The sequence below is a fragment of the Protopterus annectens genome, chromosome 2.part2, assembly GCF_019279795.1.
Source record: "Protopterus annectens isolate FY-2018-M chromosome 2.part2, PAN1.0, whole genome shotgun sequence".
NCBI classification, from domain to species: Eukaryota; Metazoa; Chordata; order Ceratodontiformes; family Protopteridae; genus Protopterus; species Protopterus annectens.
The window spans coordinates 791230886-791256497 of record NC_056730.1 but is presented as its reverse complement, the minus strand read 5'-3'; positions in this window follow the sequence as shown (position 1 = coordinate 791256497).

Sequence of the window (25612 nt, the reverse complement as noted above, 5' to 3'; positions counted from 1 at the left end):
TTTGGACTATGACATGTCTTCCTTGGTTCATTTTTTTGGAAAGGCAGGCTGTCCTCATGAACAGCCATCTGCTCCATACACAGATGTTAAACAGCATGGCCATGGATGTAGGTGATCCTGCTCTCACTGTGCTAGCACTTTCACAACAGCATCAATTGTGGGGGTATCTATGCCCAGAAATGCCTATCCCTGTAGTCCTATTAGCACATCTGCTAGCAGATGTTGATTTAGCTCACAAAGCCAAGGTCATGAAACAGCTAGCACGTTTGACAGAGACAGCTCTTTTCAGCAATATTTTCAAAATTTCAAAAACTTCTTTCCTTTTAAACTAATACCTGCTCTTTAACTTATATTTCCTAGAGCAGTAAAATACCATATTATTGAAAATAGACTTTATTATATGCTGCATATAGACCATCTCTTGCACACTACCTATTGATGCTTACTGCTTATTTCATCACCACTGATTATTGTATTCATATATTTATTAAAAAAAAAAAAAAAAAAAAATTTTTACATATATTTTCATGCTATTATTATTGTTGAGACTTGTCATGATTTTTGCATTATTTGTATATTTGTTATAATTTGATCTCTTATGACTTTTTATATGTCTTTCTTGGTGCTTTTCTCCCCGGGCCTCTACTGAAAATGGACATGTATCCAGTTAGACTAGCCCGGTCAACAAATGTAAAATAAATAAAATAAATAAAAATACATTTATAAATTTAAATTAAAAAAAAATCAAAATTTAAAAAATTTTCAGCACAAGAAGTTGAACTCTCTGTTATGCATGCCCTAGACCTGCCCAGCGGATCAAGTTGCAGTCTTACCCCACGATAGTTGTTTTTTCTCCACCTCAGGACACTTGCCTGTGAAAGATATGTACTGCTGTACTCCCTTTTCCACTAGGCAAATGATAACATTGATCTGTCCTTTGACTTAGTTTCTTGGGTTGCCTAAATCTGAGGCACATTGTGACCTACCTATGTATGGGTAAATACAGTCCGGTGTTTTTGTATGAGACATTTTTAATGTAAGCATCTTAGCTCTTTTATAGTTGTAATATAAAGCTATGTGTAATGCATTGCCTCCTTGTAATGCCACTGCATACTGTTTGTGCCTCCATCTGGCATGGTCATGTTCTGCTACTGGCTCCTCCTCTAACTCAGTTGCCTATGCCTGCGGTGTTGGGAACTGTGGTCCCTGTAAGAGGCCACTCTACTGTAACTGTTTCCTAAGTATCATATTATGCAACACAACACAAACAATCAGTATTTCTGCATACTTGGTTGCATCATACTAGGGACACCACCAGATATATCTAGACAGAAAAGCATGGCTTCAACAACCCAGACACATACTCTGTGATATTTCTTGTTTGTGACAGTGTATGGTTTCTCCCTGATCAGTTTGATTGTGTGGATTTCTGATGTGTGTCATGTCCCAGGGATCTAGGACATGTCCGGCATCACACACATGATGGCCCCGTGGGAAGTCACTACTTGCAAATCATTGAAAATTATCACTATTGTACCATATGTGCAAGTTGTGAAAACTGTCTAGGTGGCCTAAACACACATTTTAGACGACGTCCTGTGCATTACAGATCACCTGGCTGTTGATAGAATGATATCCGTGATATCCTTTGCATTTTACATACTTCCTTCCAGCTCATCAGATAAGAATTTTATTTCAATGTGGGTCCAGCCTATGGCATCCGGACCCTAAAGGAAATGGGCTATGTCACTGAACTTCTGCATGGTGTTTATGCTCTCTCATGTAGCTTACACAGAAACATGTGGCATCAAGGAACAGATGGGGTATTCTCAATACAGATTCCTAAAATTCCCCTACTGTGTCTCTACTAAGTTGCTTAAATGTCTCTGTAAGCTAATATACATAAATCCATGCATACCTTAACAGCCATTTGGATAACTGCTACACAAGTCCAGTGGGATTGTAAAAGAGGCCAAATCATGTCCACAATTTCCCCATGGCATTCCTGTCCACATGCTACCATTCTACTGTCGGTGTCATGATGGTAATGAACTGTTGAGTGTAATTACCTGGTCAGGTGCCTCTGGGTACAACATTGCTTACTGTCAGCTGCAGCAGATGCAATGGAGCATCTTGCAGATATGCATTTACAATAACTGCAGCAATTGTACCTCCCTAGAATCATACACCACTTTACTGTGCATGCATGCGGGTATATGGCTATGTACAAACCTAAAGCAGGTTCAGTGTCATTGCACAGCATTTTAAGGTTTCTGAATTTCACTATCATTATTTGCCTCACTAGCATATGTGGCAGTGTGTTTTCAGTCTTTACTAAAACCATCCATGTTATTTTGGCTGGTTGTGTCATGTTGCTCAGTCTTCTGAATCACAGACACCCTGAGAGTGATCCAAATTTGCTTAACATGATGCAGCAATGTTTTCTGAATTCCTTATAAAGTTCTTTTGTATTGCAAATCCAGCTTTATTTTAAATTCTTATTTTCATGGTTTTCTTTATTTTTATACCCAGTACTAACATGATATTTTTATTTTGGAGTCAGGCATTAAAGATAGGTTTAATGAATTTTTAATATATATTTCAGAAATGATGTCTTTTTGAAATTTACAAAAAAAGGTTTTGATTCGATGGATTATCTTGATATCAGCATTCTTAAGGATTATTTTTTTAACTGCTTTCAATGATTATAGTAATTCTAATGCATACGTGCATTGTGTTAGCTGCCACCTGTTTAAGCAGAAGGTCAATTTATGAAGGGTCAAATGATGAGATAATTGAGGTTCATTATTACAAATTATATATTTTTGTGAGGAAATTGAGAAACATATAAATATGTTTTTGGACTGTGATTATCATATTAAACTTTTGAGCATGACAGCAGATAAATACGGGAAGGCAGAATTCAATATGCCTCGACTCTGAATCATGAAAGATTTGTTCTGCCAAATGTGGTAGCAGAAAAAAGCATGTCAAAAGCAATTGTTTTCCCTTATTCTATAGGGGTGAGCAAGATTAAATGAATAATAAAACCGAAATGGCAAGTATCTTTTATAATGAACTGAAAGTGATATTGGGACATTTCCCAAAAGTTGTTTACAGGAGAAGTAGGTAAAATACAAAGAGTAATACCTGAAAAAATGTGGGGGCATATACATTTTGTAGATTTATTAATGGTCACTCCTCTGTGATCATACTGGGTTATTACAGAATAACAGATTGTCCCAGTGAGTTTCAATGTACTAATAGTGGTGCAATATAATTCCTTCTCTTGTGATTCATTCTGTGTAGGAAAAACTAGAAAGAACATTGTATTATAGAATTTTTGAACCTCTACACTACTCTGTATTACCTTTGAGAAAGAAATTATAGGAATGCATTTACTAGACTTGGTAAAAGTTGCATAGGTTTAAAAAAATTCAGCTTTTTATTAAAGATAAGGCAATTAAGGTAGTTTTGGAAGGAGTCCGTGAGAATCATTTTGTATATAAGGAACCTTTGGGGCAACTGTGATTAAATACCAACAGCACTAGGCTTAAATGATGATGTCTAGTGTTTTTTGCTTGGGATTAACAAAATTATAATTTAAATTGTAGCTAGATATAGACATAGACATAGCTATAAACATAGATACAGATATAGATATATACATATATCAATATACAGATAAATAGATAGGACAAAGCTATATATTTTTAATATTAAATTAGTTCTGAAGAACTCCCAAGCTGTTAAGGACAAAGGCACTTACCTAAGTGAAGATTAAAACTTCTAGTGTTGTGATATCTTGACAATTGCTTGTTTGGTGTTTACTTCTGCTTCTGCTTTCCTTTCATAGTGAGACTTTCTGATTTTTAGATAGTAGTACTGCAGAGATTTCCCACTAGTGGGGCCTTAGGGTGAAGGTTGATCTCTCAGGCAGAATTGCATGATAATGTAGCAATCTATTGGAGTGTCTGACACTGATTAGCCATAGTCCATAAACTGAGAAATATCACCAAGATGTTTTCTTGATGGAGGAAAAGGTGAATACCATCAAAAGACAATGGTTACCCATTCACTACAATGGAAATCACCATAATGCAGATACTTTCAGTAAAGTTGCATTGGTGGGGGATTGTAACTCTGTGTGTGTGTGTGTGTGTGTGTGTGTGTGTGTGTGTGTGTGTGTGTGTGTGTGTGTGTGTGTGTGTGTGTGTGTGTGTGCGTGTGCGTGCATTGGCGGACATCAGTCTGTATGCATGCCTGTAGGGGCATTAATGAAGCTACATGAATATCTGTGTATATGTGAAAGTGTGTATCTGCCTGCGTGGTCACACTTGCAGGTAGAGAATCAGGAGTCTGCGTGTGTGTGTGTGTGTGTGTGTGTGTGTGTGTGTGTGTGTGTGTGTGTGTGTGTGTGTGTGTGTGTGTTTGTGTGTGTGTGCATGTACCCTGAAGCATGTGGGTGAATGGTGGACTGTTTCTGTGACTGTGATCACCTGTCAGGAGTCTTATTTGATGAAAGCCAGCATATCTGGCACCAGAATGGCTGTTGACATAATCACTACACCTCAAGCACCATCCACACCTACACAATACACACCCACATATGTGGAGGTCCTCAACATAAACATACCCAAACAAAGGAGACCTCGAGGCAAAAACACACGAAGTCTCCACAGCCCTCCACACCACATGCCATGCATAGTCCACAGACCTGTGTCTCACAACCACTAAGGCTTCACCACAAACCCTACGTGTTTATCATAGAAGATGCCATTGTGAGACACATAGATGTGCCGCTCACCAAGCTGGATAAGGAGAAAGCCATGGTTAGTTGTCTGTCAGTTGCTAGAATCCACCATATCACATATGCACTCAAGTCTCTCAACAACAGGTACTGTTATGACTCTGTCATAGTCCATATTGGAGTGAATTACTTGAGACATACCTCCCTGGACTATATGAAGAGACACATGATTGAGCTCGCTGATTATGTGTCCCAGGCAGGTATGTCCCTAGCCTTAAGAAGCATTCTGCCATCACCCAGAATGATGCCTCAATACAAACAGAAAATGATTGACTTTACCCGTTGGCTTAGTTTCTGTTGTCATTTCAGGGAGTCCAGTACCTGACAGCCTGGAAAGATACGATCAACAGACCACAATGCTTTGCCAGAGATAGCCTGCATCTGTCTCAACAGGCCTCCCCATAGTACCTTTTTTAGGAAAAGTGATGAGGTTAAAACTATCAACATAAAAATTTCAACAAAACACAAATTAAAGATCTTGCTGCTAAACGCTAGGAGTGTAAACATGAAACTGCACTCATTGCAAGCATTCTTAACCCTGGGAAATGCTGACATCTGTGCAGTCACAGAAACCTTGTTCAAAGTTCCGGAGAGCACCCTAGCCTTACCTGGTTACTCATCGTATTATACATTCAAACCCCAAACTGTGGGAAGTAAAGCCAAAGGAGGTGGAGTTTCAATATACATTAAAGACATGCACACCTCCGGGCTGGTCAAACAGTATGACTTACAGGAGACACTCCAGGTGCAGTTAATGATTGACAAGACTCCTATTCAAATCATAGCTAGCTACCGGCCCCCAAATCTGACTCAAGATGCCCAATCTGCCTACTTGAACCTGTTCATATCTATTAAGATTCAACCCTTTGCCCTGATCCTGGGTAAGTTTAACTACCCAAACATAGATGGGAAGAATTACTCATGCCAGAACACAAATGCCCAGAGATTTCTTAATTTTGTCAATGCAAATGCCTTGGAACAGTTAGTCGACACCCTCACAAGAGGTGATAATATCTTGGATTTAGTATTAACCAACATGAGTAACCACTGCAGCATCCTTATAGTATCATCCTCCCTGGTAAGATCCGACCATAAAGTGGTCACTTTCGAAGTCACCATCTCCCCCAACCCCCCTCTAGCTATGGTAAGACATAAAAACTTCTCCAAAGCTGATTACAGCCTCCTGAGGGATGGCATAAACAGCTTCACAGCCCCCTCCCCCTCTGTAGGAAGTGGCACCAATTTCCAAAACTACACAAAAGCATTATATGAGCATTTATATAGATGCATGGAATCAGGAATACCCGACAGGACTAAATCATCCACCGCTAGGAAGAGTAAACTTGTCTGGTGGACATCTGCAATAAGTAAACTCTATAACAAAAGGAAAAAATTGCTGTCCAAGACCAAGAATGAGCAGTTGCACAGTTGGAAGCAATATCTCCTTAACCTGAACAATTATTTTTATTTTATTTATTTTACATTTGTTTACCGGGAAGGTCCGACTGGATATATGTCCATTTTCAGAGGAGGCCTAGGGAGAAAAGCTCCAAGTTAGTAGATTACATTGCATTAGTAACATTTACAAATTAATATAGTATACCGTCTTCAGTAAGGTTACAAACATTTATAAAAAATGGTTGGCACAATTAATTAAGGCAACTAAGTTTCACACAGGGTTTCACACAGATAAGGGCTTTATTCCTTAATAAGCTCTAGATATGCCACAAAGAAAAGTCTTATACATTTTAGAATCAAATGACAGATTTGATTAGGCAAGATATCCAATACCAGTGGGTGGTTGTTAGTCAGGTTTTGAACAGGGACATTGCCAGTGCATTTGAAAGTGTAGTTTGAGGCTTTTTTTGAACTGGGTTAGAGAGGGCTGTAGAGTAAGTTCAGCAGGTAGTGAGTTCCAAATTTTGCCTACAGAGTTGGCAAACAGTGAGTCTCCAGCCACATTTATGCTTTTGTTTATTTGAACCAACAGTTTGTCAGCAGAGCACAGTGACCTCAGGTTGTCTGTAGGGATTAATGATCTTGTTTAGTGCTGGTGTCTTATCGGGGTGGTTTAGAACTTTGTGGGCTATTATAAGTTGATAGTATTGGAGAAGACTAGTCCATCCAAGTCAGCCTAGTTGAGTTAAGTTGCTACAGTGGCGGGTCCTAAATCTTTTACCTGTAGTAAATCTAGCAATATGGTTGTAACAGCTAGAAAGTTTGCTAAGAGTGGTTTTATTCAAGTTAGTGAAAAGGGGAGAGGCATAGAGAAGGGTAGACAGTAAGTGGGAGTGAGCAATAGACGTTCTTGCAAATGGAGTGAGGACTGGTTTGATCCTATAGAGGGAGCCCAGTTTTTTGTTAATGGTTTTGATGAATTGATTGACATGGGTATTATATTTTAGGGTATTGTCGACTGTGACCCCTAGGAGTTTGGTGTGAACATCTGGGGATATAATTGTGCCATTATTGGATCTTATAGTAAAGAATGGTGAAGAGGAATTACTGGTGGTGGAAAAGATTAGCAGCTTAGTTTTGTTGGGGTTTAAAATAAGCTGACGGTTTGCAAACCATTTTTCAACATAATTGAAAGTATTCTGGGTTAGGGTCATAAGCTCAGCTGGGGAGGAGGCTGTGAAAATTAAAGTGGAGTCATCCGCGTATTGCATGCAGGTGGCCTTGGGATTGATGGTGGGTAGGTCTTTGATAAAGACTGAGAAGAGAAGTGGTCCTAGTATGGAGCCTTGGAGGACTCCTAGTGTGATGGGTAGATGAGTGGATAGTGTATTCTGCCATAATACTGCTTGTTGTCTTTCAGACAGATAAGATGGGAAGCATTTAATCGCACAGTTGTTTAGTGACAGTTTCTTCAGGGTATGGATAAGTAGTTGGTGGATGACCATATCAAAGGTCTTAGAGAGATCTAGGAAGAGAGCTGAGGTAAGTTTGTTATTGTTTGGTTAAGGCTGATGGAGTTAGAAGGATAGGAGGGCTGAGGTGGTCCTGTGGTTTGGCCTAAAGCCATGCTGAGAGTTGGCCAGTAGTTTATGTTGTGTGAGATAGTGCATTAATTGGTTATGGATGCATTTTTCCATTATTTTGGCCAGTGGTGATAGTGTGGCTATAGGTCTGTAAGTTTGAGAAGTCTAATGAGTTCCCTCCTTTATGGAGAGGAATAACGTGGGAAATCTTCCAAATAGAGGGGATGGTGGCTTTGGACAAGGAATGGTTTATAATAATAGAAAAAGTGTATGCAATGGCATCTGCTACTTTCTGTAGATATTCTGGTGGGAGGAGATCAGCTGCTAGGGTATTGGGTTTTAGTTTGTTAATTAGAGTTCTGATAGTTGATGTAGATACAGGCCGGAAGTTAAAAGAAAGTGGGGTAGTGGTCGAGGAGGAATCCTGATTGGAGCAACTGGGAGCCAGTTTGCTAGCTAGTGATTGGATAGTCTTAGTAAAGAAACTGTTAAAGACATTTGCAGTTTCCTCTGGAGATTTTAGGTTACAAGCTGATGGGGTGGGAGTGGTGGATTGTCCGGGGTGGAGCAGTTTGTTTACTCCTGCCTAATACTTTTGAGGTTTGTTCTGATGTTTTTGTTGAAGGAGTTGATAGAAGTCTTTTTGTCTAACAATATGGCTTTCTTAGTATCATTCCTTAGCTGACGGAATTTAATATGGTCACGTGGGTTTTTTGAGGTACACCATTTACTTTATTTCTTGCTATGATTTTGGTTTTGATTACTTTTGAGAGGCAGGGGCAGTCTTAGTTTTGTCTCTAAGGGTGCAGGCAGGAGTGTGGGAATCTAGAATGGTAAGGAATTTAGAATTAAAATAGTTTACAGCATCATCCAGTGGAAGATCATTTAGGATGGCCCAATTGCTTGCTTTGAGTTCGTTCTGAAAATCAGTGGTGTTGAAGTTCTTGTTATTTCTAATAGATTTATAGAGAATTTGGTGGTGGTTATCTACTGTATGCTTAATGATGTAAGTGAGTAAGAGGTCCCTTATATCATCTGGGAGGTTACTGGAGTTGTACAGATCTGGGTGATTGTTGATAAGAATCCAGTCCAGGATACTACCTTTGTTGTAGGGTTTATTTATTCTCATGGGAGAGGATATGAGTTGGGTATAGCCATGAAGGTTTACATGGGTTGTGAGAGATTCAGAGGAACAGTTATTCCTGTCAATATTAACATCTCCTAACATCATAGTTTCATGGGGGTACATGTTAGATAGCCATTGAAGGAAGTCCTCTAGGGTATTTACATTATTGCCTGGGAGGATAGAAACGCAGGCTATAAATATAGATTTAATTTTGTTAAGCTGTGATTTGATAATGAGAGTTTCAGCATTATTAAACAAGGGGGGGGGGGGTTGTTGTGGGGCTAATGTGACATCTAGTGTATTTTTAGACATTACTGCTACTCCCCCACCTTTCCTAGACTTACGGTCTAATCTGAGTATGTTGTACCTTGGTGGGATAACTTCATTGTCTTTAGTTCCTGGTTTTAGCCAGGTTTCTGTGAGACATAGCACATCAGGTGAGTAGGTTGCTAAGAGGACATGGAGATTATGGACCTTGTCATTTATACTACTGATATTTAGGTGACAGGTCAGGAGAGAGTTAAGGCTCCTTGTAGTTGGCTAAATGTTAGAAGGGGTAGTGGGCTGGGAGCTAGAGCTTGTGGGAGGGGTAGGACCAGGGTTTGGGTAGATGACTCGATCCCTTATCAGACTGTATTGTACAGTAATTATTAGTTTCAGGGCTTTGCTGATTATTTTATGATAATGTATGGTTTTGGAGGAGATAGGCCATAGTCTGGTTAGCTGGTGGTTGTTAAGAGTGGAAAAGTCAGGTTTGTAGAGAGCTATGAGTAGATCTGTTTTATTAAGGTAGGAGTAGTGCTGGCTTGGGATAAGGGGTGGTGAAAGCCAAGGTAGGGCTGATTTTCATAGGTGGTGAGGAGATACGGCATGAGCACTACTGGAATTAAACACATTATTGGTGTTATTTTGATAGTTAACATAGCACCTGGCTAAGGTATGTGGATTAGGAATACAGAAGGATTAGTGGCAGGAAGGGGTGGTGTTTGGAAATAAGGGGCTATCTGTGATAGGTAGTGGAAGGGGGTGTGGTTTATTGAGATTTAAATTTAGCACCACTGGGACCCAATAACATCCCAGGGTGCCTCCTACGTGAACTCAGGCAGGAAATTGCAGCACCATTAGGCGCCATATTTAACCAAAGACTGATTACCAGCTTCATCCCAGCTGAGTGGAAGACAGCCACTGTCATTCCTTTGCACAATGGTGGAGCATCCACTGATCTGGGAAATTATAGACCCATCAGCCTAGCTTGCCTGATCTCTAAGGCCATGGAACGGATTATCAGTGACCTCATTAACAAAGACATTGGCAACCTCCAAACACTCGATCCCACACAGTTTGGCTTTGTCAAGGGGAGGTCATGTCTGTTAAATTTGGTCAACTTTTTTGAGACAGTCACCAAACCCTTGGACAAGGGGAAGATGGTGCACACTGCCTACTTTGAACAGGCCAAAGCCCTTGACACTAATCCCCACTCAGGCATAATAGATAAACTGCAAAAGTAAATTAAGGCACCAAAGTTACACACTGGGAATCAGTCACTGTACTTTATTGCAGAAGACAAACTGTAAGCGCTTTCACAACTTAATGTTGCTTCATCAGACCACATCACTACAACTGATGCTTGGTTAAATACTAGGACAATTAGTATGACATCACAATTTAAAGAGATATTACTCCACTAACATAAGAACATATATCAATATCCATAAGAAAATGCATAAAATATATAGAAAGGTGTGTATCTACACACAATAATATTTAAAAACAATAATATTTAAAAACAATAATATTTAAAAAATATTAATTTTTAAAAAGGTGGTGTCATCCCTGATGGTTATTAATATATATATATATATATATATATATACATATATATATATATATATATATATATATATATATATATATGTGTACATATACACACACATATAACCATAATAGTACAATGAAAAAAATATATATATATATATATATATATATATATATATATATATATATATATATATATATATATACATATATGTAAAAAACTCATGTTTTAATGTTTAAGGCGCCTGGCCTTAAGGTAAGGAACTAATGAGGTGCAGCCATTCAAACCAAGATATCTATCTGCTTGTAATTTAGTGATCCATTGTTGTTCTAATTCTTCAGTGTGGTTTTCTACGTCACCACCTCTGTTTGTCCTTACTATTTGTTGTAAGATTAAAAATTTAAAACAATGGCTACTGTCTGTATTCAGGACATGATTAGCTAGAGCATTTGATTGCTTCTGGTTCTGTATGTCCCTTATATGTTCTAACATTCTTTCTTTAAAGCTCCTATTTGTTTTGCCTACATAATAGGCATGGCATGCTTGGCAAAAACAAAAATAAACAACATTGACACTTTTACAATCATAATAATTCTTCGTATAAAGTTTAAAACATTTCACAGGATGAATGTACTCATTTTTAGTGTAGACATGCTGACAAGCAGCACAATTCCTGCACTGGAAGGTGCCCTGTCTGTTTGAAAGATTTTTTCTAAAAGACTGATGTTCTCTGTTACAGAGCTGCTGCTTTAAAGACACATTATTTCTAAAACTGAAGTTTGGTGTGTCACTAACTGTGGAAACCAGACCTGGTATTTCATGTAATAAGTGCCAATTCTTTTTAATAATTTCCATATACTTATTGATGTCACTTGCAAATCTAAAAACTATTCTAAACTTATTTCTATCAATACTTGTATCATAATGTATACTTGTATCAGCACTATAAGAGCTCATGTATGGTTTACATCTTGTAGATCTCAATTTCCATGCATCTGCTATCACTCTAGTGATTTCTGAGCTAGAATAGCCTCTTGTTTGAAATTCGTCTTGTAACTTATTTAAAGCAACTACTGCCTCTTCATCATTATTATGTAGGCGTAGGGTTCTATAGACTTGTCCTTTGAGGACATTTCTAGGTATGTGTCTCGGGTGCATGCTTGACCTGTGAAGACAGGCATTGGTTCTTGTAGGTTTGTGATAAATACTGGTTCTTATCTGCTTTAAATCAGTAAGGGTGACACTCACATCCAAGAAATCAACATATGTATCAGAAAAAGTAAAAGTAAGCTTCAAAAAGTCTGTAGTACTATGCAGGTAATCAATGAAATTACTGATATTTTCACCATGCCCTTTCCACAAGACAAAAACATAATCCACGAAATGGACGTACCAGAGAATGTAGCCAAATGAATGGGTTAACATCTGACAAAACATATTGTTCTTCCCATCGTACTAGTGAGAGATTGGCATAGCTATTTGCACACAAAGTGCCCATAGCCACGCCAATCTTCTGTAGAAAAAAATTGATCCTGAAAATCTACAATATTATTTTCAAGTATAATCTCCAATAGTGCACAGACTAGCATAATCTTATTAGTAGTCAGCTTCTTATTCATATCGAGGAATTCTCTTATTCTATCAATACCCCAAACATTTGGAATACTAGTAAAAAGAGATTCAATGTCCATGGTAAGGAATACAAATTCTTCATCATTATCAATGGTTTCCATTCTATTTTGCAACCGCTGTAAAAACATTTTTATGTCTCTAAGAACTGTATAACAACTATCCAAGAACTCATGTAAAAATGCCTTCTACATAAATAGATAGAGGCTCAGTGCACCATCCTGCTCCTGATACGATGGGGTGTAAAGGAGGAACAGTGGGATGTTTATGGATTTTATGGAGTCCATAGGTCCTAGGAACTAGAGGTTTTTGTACTGAAAAATAATTAAATAAGGATTCATCAATTAATCCTGTAATCAGTAAATCAAACACTAAAAAAGACACTTTATCAGTGATAGCAATTACAGCTGTTTATGTCAGCATTTGATAGGTACAAGTATCTAATAGCAAAACCTTCATCTGGTTAACATATAAATCTTTGTCCATTAATACAATTTTACCACCTTTATCTGCTTGTTTAATAATAAGAGAATGTAAATCCTGCAATTCATATAGAGCCCTATATTCTTCTGTATTTAAATTATGAAAGGTGCAGCCTTGCGTACCAGGAGTATAAGCTTCATTAAAAGCATTTTCACAGATATCTAAAAATCTTTGTATGCCTGGAGGGGTGGGGGGTACAAAAGTTCTAGGTTTCTTGTATATATTTACATTGACATTTTCATTATTATGAAACATGCATTTTAATGATAAATTCCTACCAAGCAATTTCAAGTCTGTTAGCATTTCAGTTAAATCTGCCTTCTTGGCAGGTATAAAAGACAAACCCTTATTAAGCAAACTGTTTTGTTCATTAGCTAGAGTAAAGGAAGAAATGTTAACAATAAGATCAGTTTTTACATCCTCCTTTTCTTTGAAAAGTGTGCAGTTCTGTCCATTTGATTTTCCCTTGCTGTCTTTCCCATATTGGATTGCTTTTGGCTCGAGCTCTGAATGGAAGAGCTGCTTTTTTTAAATATTAATATTTTTTAAATATTAATTTTTTTTAATTATTATTGTTTTTAAATATTATTGTTTTTAAATATTATTGTGTGTAAATACACACCTTTCTATATATTTTATGCATTTTTCTTATGGATATTGATATATGTTCTTATGTTAGTGGAGTAATATCTCTTTAAATTGTGATGTCATACTAATTGTCCTAGTATTTAACCAAGCATCAGTTGTAGTGATGTGGTCTGATGAAGCAACATTAAGTTGTGAAAGCGCTTACCATTTGTCTTCTGCAATAAAGTACAGTGGCTGATTCCCAGTGTGTAACTTTGGTGCCTTAATTTACTTTTGCTGTTGTTGTGTGTTTTGGGCACCTCAGTGTACCTGCAGCCATTTGGTTTTTGCATGTTCATAATAGATAAACTCTCTCAACTAGGCATCAATCCATATGTTACCAGATGGGTAGTAAACTGGCTCACTGATAGAACCCACCTAGTCAAAATAGGGGAAGCCACCTCAAGCAGCAGACCCGTAACAAGTGGCATACCCCAGGGTTTGGTCTTGGAGCCTCTATTATTTGAGATATACATTTCTGAGGTGCAGGCCAAAACCAGTGGGCTATGGCTGACCATGTTTGCATATGACTACAAGCTGGGTGCTGTCATCAAACCCTCTAGTGATGTGGACATCCTCCAAGAGGGTCTCACTCAGACAAATGACTGGTACCAGAAACATGGCCTCAAGCCGAAAACAAAAAAAATGCATCATCATTCCCTTTGGGGAGAGTGACGTCACCACACATTATCACATTAATAATAACATCCTAAGCATGCAATCACTCATGAGGGATTTGGGCACCCACGTTGATAATAACCTGACTTTTGATCACCATGTTGCTTCCGTTGTACAAAAAGCCTTCTACATGGCCATCCTCATAAGTAATTTTATCTCATCCAGGGACAAGGAGATCATAACATCAATGTATTCTTCCCTTATAAGGCCCATTATTCAGTACAATGCCCTTTTTGGCATGTACCTCAGAAAGCACATGCAGCAGCTGGACAAACCACAGAGGCTCCTCACCGGGAGAATCCAGGACCTCAAACATCTACCATACACAGATAGGCTAAAAGCTCTATACCTCTACTCAGTTTCATAAAGACTCCTCAGAGATGATCTGTGTCTGGCATACAAGTTGATCATGGAGCCCACCTTGATGGGCTGCTGCATATCCGCAAGTCAAGCTCCACTCGAGTAACTCACATGTGTGGCCTCAACCTGGTCTGTAATATCAACAGGACTTGCTTATGGGACAGATTTGTGTCGCAGATACTCCCCCATCTGTGGAATAGACTCAATCTCCATGTCAAGCAGAGTACAAATTTTGACCCTTTTTAAGCACAACCTGGATAACTGGATGGGAAACAAGAAAATACACCCCTGGGATTCCACCCATGTCCCTGCCAGATAGGGGCATCGGCTGCTGACTTGTCTAAACATGAGCTAAACTTTTGGTTAGGATTATAAGGGCCTCAGGGCCAATAGCCTAGTAACCACCTATGATCCTATGAACCTATGATCCTGTGTGTGTGTGTGTGTGTGTGTGTGTGTGTGTGTGTGTGTGTGTGTGTGTGTGTGTGTGTGTGTGTCTGTGCATGAGACTGAATGAGTGTCAGAGGTGTCTTTGTCAGTGAAATGCATGGGGTACAAGGTTGAACACTACCACCATTACATCCAACAATGCTTGTGCTGTCTTGTGTATGATTCAAAAGCTTAGTAATGAATCGATAACAAGGTCTTCCTCAGTGATGCCATAGTGTCTCTGAAATGAATTTTCACATTTTTCTGGTAATGGATCTACCTACTGTAGGCAATTACTGTGGCCCATAAGTCTCTTTGTGAATTTCATAGAACAAAATAATGGAAGCTTATGCTAGGAAAAAATGTTGAAAAGCAAGAAATAATAGTGCAGCAATGGAAAATGTTGATGTTGGAAACAAGTAAAATGCTGTTTTATGGAAAGTGCCCTAAATATTGTATTAAAAATGCATTTACTTAATACCATTATTTTAGGAAAATAGTGTATATAGAAAGAATGTACATGCTCCTAAACATGTTCAATAAAGACTTGTTTGCAATTATTTTTGAAATTAAATGATAATCAAGGTTAGACACAACTAAAAAGGATTTTTTTTTTACGGTAGTAATGAAACATGTGGTTTAGGTCAGATGAATACAACTGTATGTATGTCACCTATGCATATATTGGCGCTAAGAAAAAAATACAAATAATAGGTAATACGTGCAGATGGATGTGGAAAATACATTGTATGGGAGCAAATGAGAGCTGTTAAAAGAAAATGGGGATGTTTAAGTGGTGAAAATAAGGAATATACAAAACTGAGTTGTGCAACATACAAATTGAAGAGGTATCTAAAGAAAGAAAAGCATGCCAAGAAAGAAAAACAACAGAAAATTATTATATAGAACCATGGAGACAATTAGGTAAAATTATAAATAAATATGTAGGTAACAGAAAAGATTTGGGACAATATGGTAAAATGATGACCTTTTATTGAATTTAATGTTAAATAAACTGCCTTTGAAAAGGCAAGAGAAATAGATAAGATAAAAAGAAAGGCTTTATACAGTAAGATAAGATGGAGACAACTGATTGTGCTTTATTGCAATTAAAACTGGATCCAGCACTAGGTGAACTAAGCAGCTGCCTAGGGCTCATGTTGGCTGGGGGCCCCCAGCTTTGCTATATAAAAAATATTCAGGAAAAAAATAACTGTATGATCCTTCTGTAAACACAGCAAGCATTGAGACTCTGTGAGACAACCTCCTTAACTCACCCCAGAACCTCCTCATTAGGACAACCCACATGGGAGATTTAAGAAGGTAATGTTCATCATCTCAACCTGTGGCAAGCTTGGGTGACACATAGCACTGGAGCAACATGATCTGTTCTAGTGAGTGCACAGCTGTTCTTTCCTTTGGAAGGAAGTGTGTGTGTGTGTGTGTGTGTGTGTGTGTGTGTGTGTGTGTGTGTGTGTGTGTGTGTGTGTGTGTGTGTGTGTGTGTGTGTGAAATGCCACAGTTAGGGGTTCTGTCTAGTTGTGGCTCTGTTCAGAGTCAAACCCTGAAACTTAAGAAATAAGGAGAGGTAAGTGAATTAAACTTCCACACCAACTGCCAGGTCTTATTTCATTTTATTTATTTTTTCATTTATTTATTTTATTAGCCATTGAAGATTACAATCTATCAATTTCATGAATAGAGATTCAAATCTCTGTTTTTCAGTGTTAGTGGTGTAACAGACAACATACCTGCTTTTGGGAAAGAAGCTTGTGGGTTCTCTTCACATAAAGGGTAGATAATTTCTGATGATATTGGGCAGTGTAAGGGGACAGGGTTGCTTAATTCCTGAGTGTGACCTCTTTTGGATGAGATGCCTATTAACTGTAAACCTGTTGCCAGTTAGCCAACCATTCTCTATTGCAATATTACCAGCACACCATTTTTTTATTGTTTTGTTAATGTAGCCTAGGCAATTAATTCTTCAAAGACAGCAGGCACTGAATTTGTAGATGAAACACTGAAATGCAAATTTGTTTGCCAGCAGCAAGCTCTTCATTAATTATAGTTCTCTTTAATGCATAATTATTCAGATGACTTTTACTTCTGTGGAGATGCAGATGGTAATAGAAGAATGAGTGGTTATAGTTGAAGTGTTCTGCAATGGGTAGTTTTGTCATTATTGGTTCATATGTTTTGTTTCTTTGCTTACTGGAAAATTGTTCAAAACTACAAATTAAAAAAAAAATACCTCTCAATGCAAGAAATCTGGCAAAACCAAAAATAATGGGGGGGGGGTCAATGACCGAAAAATAGAGACAATTCTTAAATATTGCTCTTGTAGACATAGAAAGTTGCTAGAATAAAATATTTAGTGTTAGCATGCATTTCCTGAAGGATGTGGAGTCTGGCACTTTAATTTATGTCATTATTTATTGACTTTAGTCTTCACTGATTTGTCCAAAACCCACAAAATTTATGAGGAACAGACCAAAAATGTGAGGTAAAAAATTTGGACATTCTGTGAAAATCTGGACAACTGAAAGCTATGGTGATGCTATATCTTATAAAGAATATAATTTAATGCAATCAGGAAGGTGAATCAAAGAACACATACGTGTATGCATGTTCCTAAAAGTGTGAGCAACAGGTCAATAATTTGAAAACAGCCCAAAGGTAAACTTAATCCATCGATGGCCAGATGTGTTTTCTATGAAAGTGGATTTCAATACAGTTTCAATGAATATGACTTCCAAGCACAAAGAAGTTTACTGTTGTTCATGCTAAGTCTGTTTTCATTATGTGTGTTTTAGCCAATGGTTTCAATGTTTGTACTATAAAAGTTTTAAATGAAATCCAAATATCTATAAATGGTGTAGAAGTAAAGATGAAAACAGTACGTAAATTGACAGGTTTGAACAGTGTTTATAGTAAATGGAGATAAAGACCCAAGTAATGCAACTCTTGAATGGCTGGGGGGGAGGGATCCATTACCCTGCCTAGGGTCCCATTTGACTATTATCAGGCTTTGCTGCACAGGTTAAAATAACACTGTCCAAGGCCAAGAATACAGCTTCTATGGGACCTGACAGTATCCCTGGCTGTGTTCTACATGAACTACAGAGTAAACTGGCACCTTACCTGTGTTCCTTGTTCAATCATAGCCTCACTTCAGGCTTTGTCCCTACCGAATGGCGCACTGCTACAGTCATCTCCACAAAGGTTGAGCAACTACAGACCCCGGGAACTATCACCCCATTAGCCTGATGAGTCTGATATGCAAAGCTATGGAATGCATCATCATGGACCTAATAAACAAGGATATAGGGAATTTCCAAACTCTGGATCCTACATAGTTTGATTTTGTGAAGGGTAGATCATGCCTGCTCAACTTGGTTGATTTCTTTCAGTCAGTCACCAGAGCTGTGGATGAAGGTAAGGTGGGTCATACAGCCTACCTTGATCTGGCCACGGCCTTTGATACCATTCCCCACTCAGGAATCATAGAAAAACTTACTTAGCTAGGTATCACCCCCTATATCACTAGGTGGGTTGCAAACTGGCTCACAGATAGAACCCACAGTGTGAAAGTAGCTGACTCCAAGTCAGACTGCCGATCAGTCACGAGTGGAGTCCCACAGGGTTCGGTCCTAGGTCCTCTCCTGTTTGGTATCTACTTCTCTGAAGTCCAGGTCAACACGAAGGGACTCTGACAGACAAAGTTTGCAGATGATTGCAAGTTGGGAGCTATTATTAACTCCCCAAGTGATGTTGCCATCCTACATAAAGGCCTCAATGAGACCGACTGGTGTCAGAACCATGCCCTTAAGCTGAATGCCAAAAAATGTGTCTTCATCCCCTTTGGGAAAAACCTGGTTCCCTTGAATTGCCACATTGATGGTAGTCCACTGAACACAGAAGGCATTATAAGAGATCTGTGAACACATGTTGACAGCAACCTCTCTTTTGACCACCACGTTGCCACTGTGGTCAGAAAGTCCTTCTATGTGGCACATCTCATTACTAAGGGTTTTGCATCCAGGAAGAAAAATGTCATTGTCTCCCTCTACTCTTCCCTCATTAGGCCAATTATCAAGTACAATGCCCCATTTGGCTTGTACCTCACTTTTACACCTGCAACAACTGGAGAGGCCACAAAAGTACCTCACAATGAAGATCCTAGGCCTTAAACACTTGTCCTATATGGACAGACTCAAAACTCCAACAATTCTCTGTATCATATCACCTACTTAGAGGCGATCTCTGCTTGACTTACAAAGCCATGTCTGACGCAGCTCTGTTAGAAATGCTACATCTGAAGAAATCCCAATCCGTCCACACCACACGCTCCAGAGACCTCAACCTCATTACCACAATCAACAGAACATGCTGGAGAGACAGGTTCAAAACCCAGAGAATGCCCATGCTATGGAATAGACTTTCCATACATGTCAAGCACAGCACCTCACTGGCCCTCTTCAAGAGAAATCTTGATGAGTGGATGGGAAATAAAAAATTCACTCCGGGATCACTCCAGAGGATCTAGTCGACAGAGGCACTGGAAACTAAGGTTGGGTGGCACAATGCCAGGAAAATTCTATAGGTTAGGCTTGTAAAGGCTCCAGGGTCATTAGCTAGTACACATCTATGAACCTATGAACCTATAATACTACTACAGTTAATATGTATAGGAAATAACAAGTGCTTTAACAGTCTAGTAAAATAGCATCTAAAAACACCTGTCTCTGCTCTTGCTCTACATCTGGTTAATCTACTATCCAGAAATATTCTTCACATTGCAATATCTTTGCCAAAACCTCAGGTTATTATATTAATTTTCCAATATGATGCATATTTCATATATCCTACTGCAAACATTTAATTGAATTTATTTCACTAGCTATGTCTTCCTGGTAACTTATTTCCCTCTTTTCTTTCCCCCTTGCCCCACCACTTACTAATACAATGCAAATGTAGTGTCTTCTCTTATTGATCATCTGTATTCTGCTCCACTAAAAATTTTCTTCTCAACAGTCACAACTTGTATGATGCAATCACTACTGGTGAGGATGTCACACACCTAATTATGCCTGCTAAAATGTATTGCAACCAAGATGAAATACAATGTACATGTGTACAATGTTGTATTGTAGCAAAGATTAAATATTATGTACAATGTGAAAATGTAAATATTATATGTATTATCTATGTATGTGAATATGGAGCTTTTCTCCCTAGGCCTCGAATGAAAAGTGTATGTTATCCTAGTCAGACTTTCCCAGTAAACAAAGCAAAAAAAAAAAAAAATAAATATGAGAAAGTAATGGTTCAACAATTAGGCAAGCATAAAGGCAAATAACAGAGTATAGCTGAATATTTCCTGAGACAAGACTGCTTTGCAATATACTACATAAATACAATTAATTGCAATATGCACAGGAGGAGAGTGGAATGAAGAATGGGTAAAATGGAGCATTGGGGGAGGTTGGGAAATGAGATATGCAGCAAGAGCAGTGAGAGAGTGTGAAAGTGAATTATAATGAAAAATAGTATAGAATAAAGTACCCCTACTCTTCTTGATACATGCATTTGGATTTTCTGCATTTCCTTGAGCAATCACTAGATTGAAAGGGAGATTATACCTCAGTTTAACATGTCACCCATGTGACCCAACAGATGGCCTAATCAGAAGTGAAGCACTCCACATTTTAGCTGTTCAACAGTCTCACTATTGGAAAATGAATCAATCTATGCACCTAGTGTCGGATAAAACCTATAGATTTCTGATATTCTAGAATCAATTATGAGAGTGCCATTACTGAGCACCATTATATCATAAAATTTCCCTTTGATTAGAAAAGTTTTAATAATTAATAGCATTCCATATCCACAGTTATATATCTTCCCAACGTATAACACAAAGTTACATATTTAACAACACAATTCGCAACAAACTTTTACAAGAAGAATACTAATACATTTAAACAGTCTCCCATTTTATTGCAAAGCCTAATGACAGCATATTTATTCTAGGAAAAAAATGTTTGGTACTTTTCTGTCTTGCCTTTCTATAAGCTTTGTGATAGTTCTCCTGTTGATATGTGCACCACACTCTGTCCTACCAACCTACTTTAAATCCTGGGTTTCTGTTTTCAACTGACCCTGGCTGAAACTACCCTCTTGTACAGTTTGAGATGGCATAGCACCATCTGCATCTGGTCCCCCTTTTTGGTATAATGCTTTAATCAAACTCTATATTAATCAGCTGTATTTTTTCTGTCTCTGTCCACCACAGCATTTTGCCTCCTATCCTGACCATCACAAAGTTCAAATGTCTTGATGTACTTCTTCTTCTTTCAGCTTTTCCTGGTTAGGGGTCACCACAAAGGATCACTGTCCGCTCATGATTGGCAGTGGAGTTTTACAGTGCCAAGTTGCCAGCCCGGCAAACAACCTTCCACAGAAGGCACACACATGCACACACTCACTCCTAGGGCCAATTTAGTGTGTCCAATCCACCTACAGCATGTCTTTGGGATGTGGGAGGAAACCGGAGCACCCAGAGGAAACCCATGCAACCACAGGGAGGACATGCAGACTCCACACAGAAGGCACCCCAGCCGAGGATCGAACCGGAGAACCTCTTGCTGTGAGGCGGCAACGCTAACCGCTGCACCACCGTGGCCCCCCAAGGGTCTTGATGTACTTAATTATGTTAAATTCAAAACCATTAATACAGCCCCATGCATTTGTTAATCTCATGTACCCACAAAAGCTTAATATCCCTGTTCACTTTATCACCCCTGTCCAGCCTCTAAGATAAATTCCACCCCTTCTACCTTGTTCCATATTAGTCTTAAGTATTTTCTTTGTTTCTACGCAATTTTGGCTGACCAGGGACTTATAAAACATCCCACATATATACTCTTATCCTATATTTGTTTATTTAACTGATTCCTTTCAACATGTCATGTCTTATAACTGTACTAGCACCCAGTGGCGGCTGGTGACTTCAAATCAAAGGGGGGCTGCAGGAGACAGCTGAATGGGTGGGGTCAATGGGAATGGGTATGACCAACTAGAAAGGGAGGAGCTATGCTCAAAACCACACAAAAATTAATTAAATACGCTGTCCTGGGTGCCAAACTATCATTATGAGAGTCCAATCAAGACAAAATGAAGTGTAGAAGAAAAAAAATATTTCAATCCATTGGCTGTATGACAGCTTACTTAATATCTAGATGGAAACAAAAAGGATGTGAGGCATGAAAAAAATAAATTACTTTTTAAATACATTACTGGGATGCCAGTCAAAATCAAGTATAAGGAAAACAAGCAGCACTTAACTCAAATCACTTCTCCTTGCACTCCAGTTCTAATTAGAATTTATATTCAGCTTTATTAAAGTACCAAGTAACATGCTGAAAGTAGCAATCTCTGTGGTACCCCCACTTGTAAAAATGTTTCTTATCCAAAAAAGACCTGCTGCCTGACAGCAACTACCTACTTGTTTCATGGGGAAAACATAATCAAAGTAAAAAAATGAAAAGCAAACAAGAAACAAGCTAATTGGTTCAACATATATTGCTTAAAGGATTACTGCACAGGATATGGACCACACATGATAGATTGGCATTCTGTTTAGTTTGCAGGTAAAGCCTGTAATGAGCTTAACATAATGTAATCCTGTCCTTTATTACAAATACTGTCATATGCATTTCAATACCCAATGCTTATATGTTATCTAGTTATGTAAGTATTCTCTGCATGGCAACAACAGAAAGGCTTTCAATGTTGGCAATACTGCTTATTAAAACTTACTTGCATCTTACAATATCAGACAAGCTTACCTGATGGTCATTAAAGCACTGCTACTTAAACACAGAGCAAAAGGCACTTTCTGAATAATAATAAGCATAAATCAACAGTATAAAAATATGACAGAAACCAGAACATTCTGCAAAATCAATGACAGATGAAAAGCCACTGTAATACTTGTGTTTACCTTGGATGGGGGGGGGGGATAGTCTGCACATTTACACTGCATAACTGCTCCTTGCTTTGCTTGGACACATCCAGAGTCACTACATGGGGGAGTCAGGTGCAACAAGTTTGTCACAATTTGAAATGTCTCTGGCTGACTGTGATGGCCCTGACACATTTGTCATACCTCTCAACCTCAGAGCAAGAAATCTGGACAAAGCCATACATAGAAGGGGACAAAGGCATAAAAATAAGGACACTTTTTAAATATTGCTCTTATAAACTTAGAAAGATAATAGAATAATAGGTCTTGCATTAGTATGAATTTTATGAAAGGTACGAAATCTGAAACTCAAATGTCTTTCATTATTTTCTAACTTCAGTCTTTAATGATTTGCCACTAATTTGCCAAAAAAACACAATTATATGAAAAATGGACCAAAAATGTGATGCAAAAATATAAAATAGCCACACAATACAGCTGGGAACCTGTCAAAGAAGGGTTTTTAATATTAGTACTTGAGCAGCTGACAAAATAAAAGAATCTACATGCATTTCTGAAATAAAAGTAATCTATAACTGATTATTACAGTAATTTATTAATTGTAAACCCATGTTTTCTTCCAAAATTGCCATTTTGCAGTGGAAATATTAGGGGAAGAGCAACATTTTGAGCCAAAATCGGGGAAAGTTGCGAGGTTTGGATATGCCTAATTCTATAAAGCATTTTATTTGCACGTACCTCTCAACCTGTTAATGCAGGAAATCTGGAAAATGCCAAATATATTGGGGGAACATACAAACACTACTAAAAATTGCTCTTGTATAAACTTAAGACAGTTGATGGAATAACAGGACTTGCTTCAGCATGTATTTTTCTGAAGGTTATGACATAAAACTCAATATCTGTCATTTAGTGACTTCATTCCTAAATGATTTGCCAGAAAACCACACATTTTATGAGGAAGAAACCAAAAATAAGAAGCAAATATCTATTCATTCTGCAAAAATATGGAGAGCTGAGAGGTTTAGTTCAACCGGGGCTGAGTTTGCTGCCCTTCCCCTCTCAAAATCATGGTCGATTGGAGCCTCCCCTCTGCAGCCATTCTAGTGTCCCATTCCTTGGTTATTTTGCCCCATTTACCATAAACACTGTAATGTGCATACTGCTTTACTTCTGCAATGATTTGGATTTCATTTGAAAGTTTGATTTTGCATTTCTACAGCACAAACCCCAATTGATATCTGCTAAACAAAGCAATGCAGTCTCACAATGAAAACAGACTTAGCATTAAAACTTCTCTGCCCTTGAAACTCACATGCATTGAAACAGCATTGAAACCCACATTCAAAGAAAATACATTTTGCCAGTGGAAGATAAAGATTAATTTTGGGCTGTTTTCAAATCATAGGCCCCTTTTGGGCTGTTTTCAAATCATAGGCCCCTTGAACACAGAACATACACATGCTCTGTGATACACCTTCCCAATTGTATTAAATTGTATTCCTTGTACAATACAGTACAGTTGTTAGAGGGCATTTTAAATTTATTGTTTTGAACATTTTTCCAGTAAACAATGAAACAAAATGCATGCACCAATGACAAAACTACCCAATTCAGAACATTTCCATTATAATAGTCTACTCAACCTTCTACAGTCCACCAGTATCAGTAAATATGCACAATCTCTGAAGTAGTAAAAGTCATCTAAATAATTCCACAATAAAGAAATCTGTAACAATGAAGAGGTTGCTGCTAGTAAACAACTTTATATGTCATTGTTTATTCATCTACAAATAAAGTGCCTGTTGCCCTTGAGGAATAAATTGCCTATGTTGCATGCATAAAAAAAATGATAAGCTAGTAATATCACAATAGGGACTGTATGGCAAACTGATAACAGTTTCATACTTACTACTCTAGGTATCTTCGCCAAAAAGGACTGCAGCATCCACCCCATTTACAACACAATACAGTACCAGCAATACATTTATCTACTGTGGGAGTAGAACCCACAGCCTTCTGCATCAAAATCAAGTACACTAACTGTTGTGCTATTAACAATGCAAGCAGACTCAGAATAAGCAGCACTAAAGTTTTGTTCCCCTGCAGCTCTCAGCTCCTTGTAAAATCTACTCGAGACGCAGTTGTATCTATGAACTTTGCATAACATGAAATCTGGAAAAAGCCGAAATTTATGGGAGGGGGTGGGTGACAAAAACCCAAAAAACAGCAACACATTTTAAACATTGCTTGTATAATGTTGGAAAGTTGCTAGAATAAAATGCTGTGTTACCATCATACATTTCACTGCCATGTCTTTAACCCAGGGGACCCTGTGCAAAACAGTCAGAGAAACATACCACTATGCCAAATCAGCTGTTTTGTGAAAGAGAGGAAGACAAACTTAAATGGCTACCATTTAGTGAATTCAGTTCTCACCATAGCTGTCAACCTCTTGGCACAAAACACCTGAACAAAGCCAATAATGGGGGAATACAGCCCCCAAACATATTCAGTGAATTCAGTTCTCACCATAGCTCTCAACCTCTTAGCAAAAAACATGTGGACAAAGCCAGTAATGGGGGGGGGGAGGATACAGCCCCCAAACATTCAGTGAATTCAGTTCTCACCATAGATAAATAAATACCTGGACGAAGCCAATAATGGAGGAATACAGTCCCAAAAA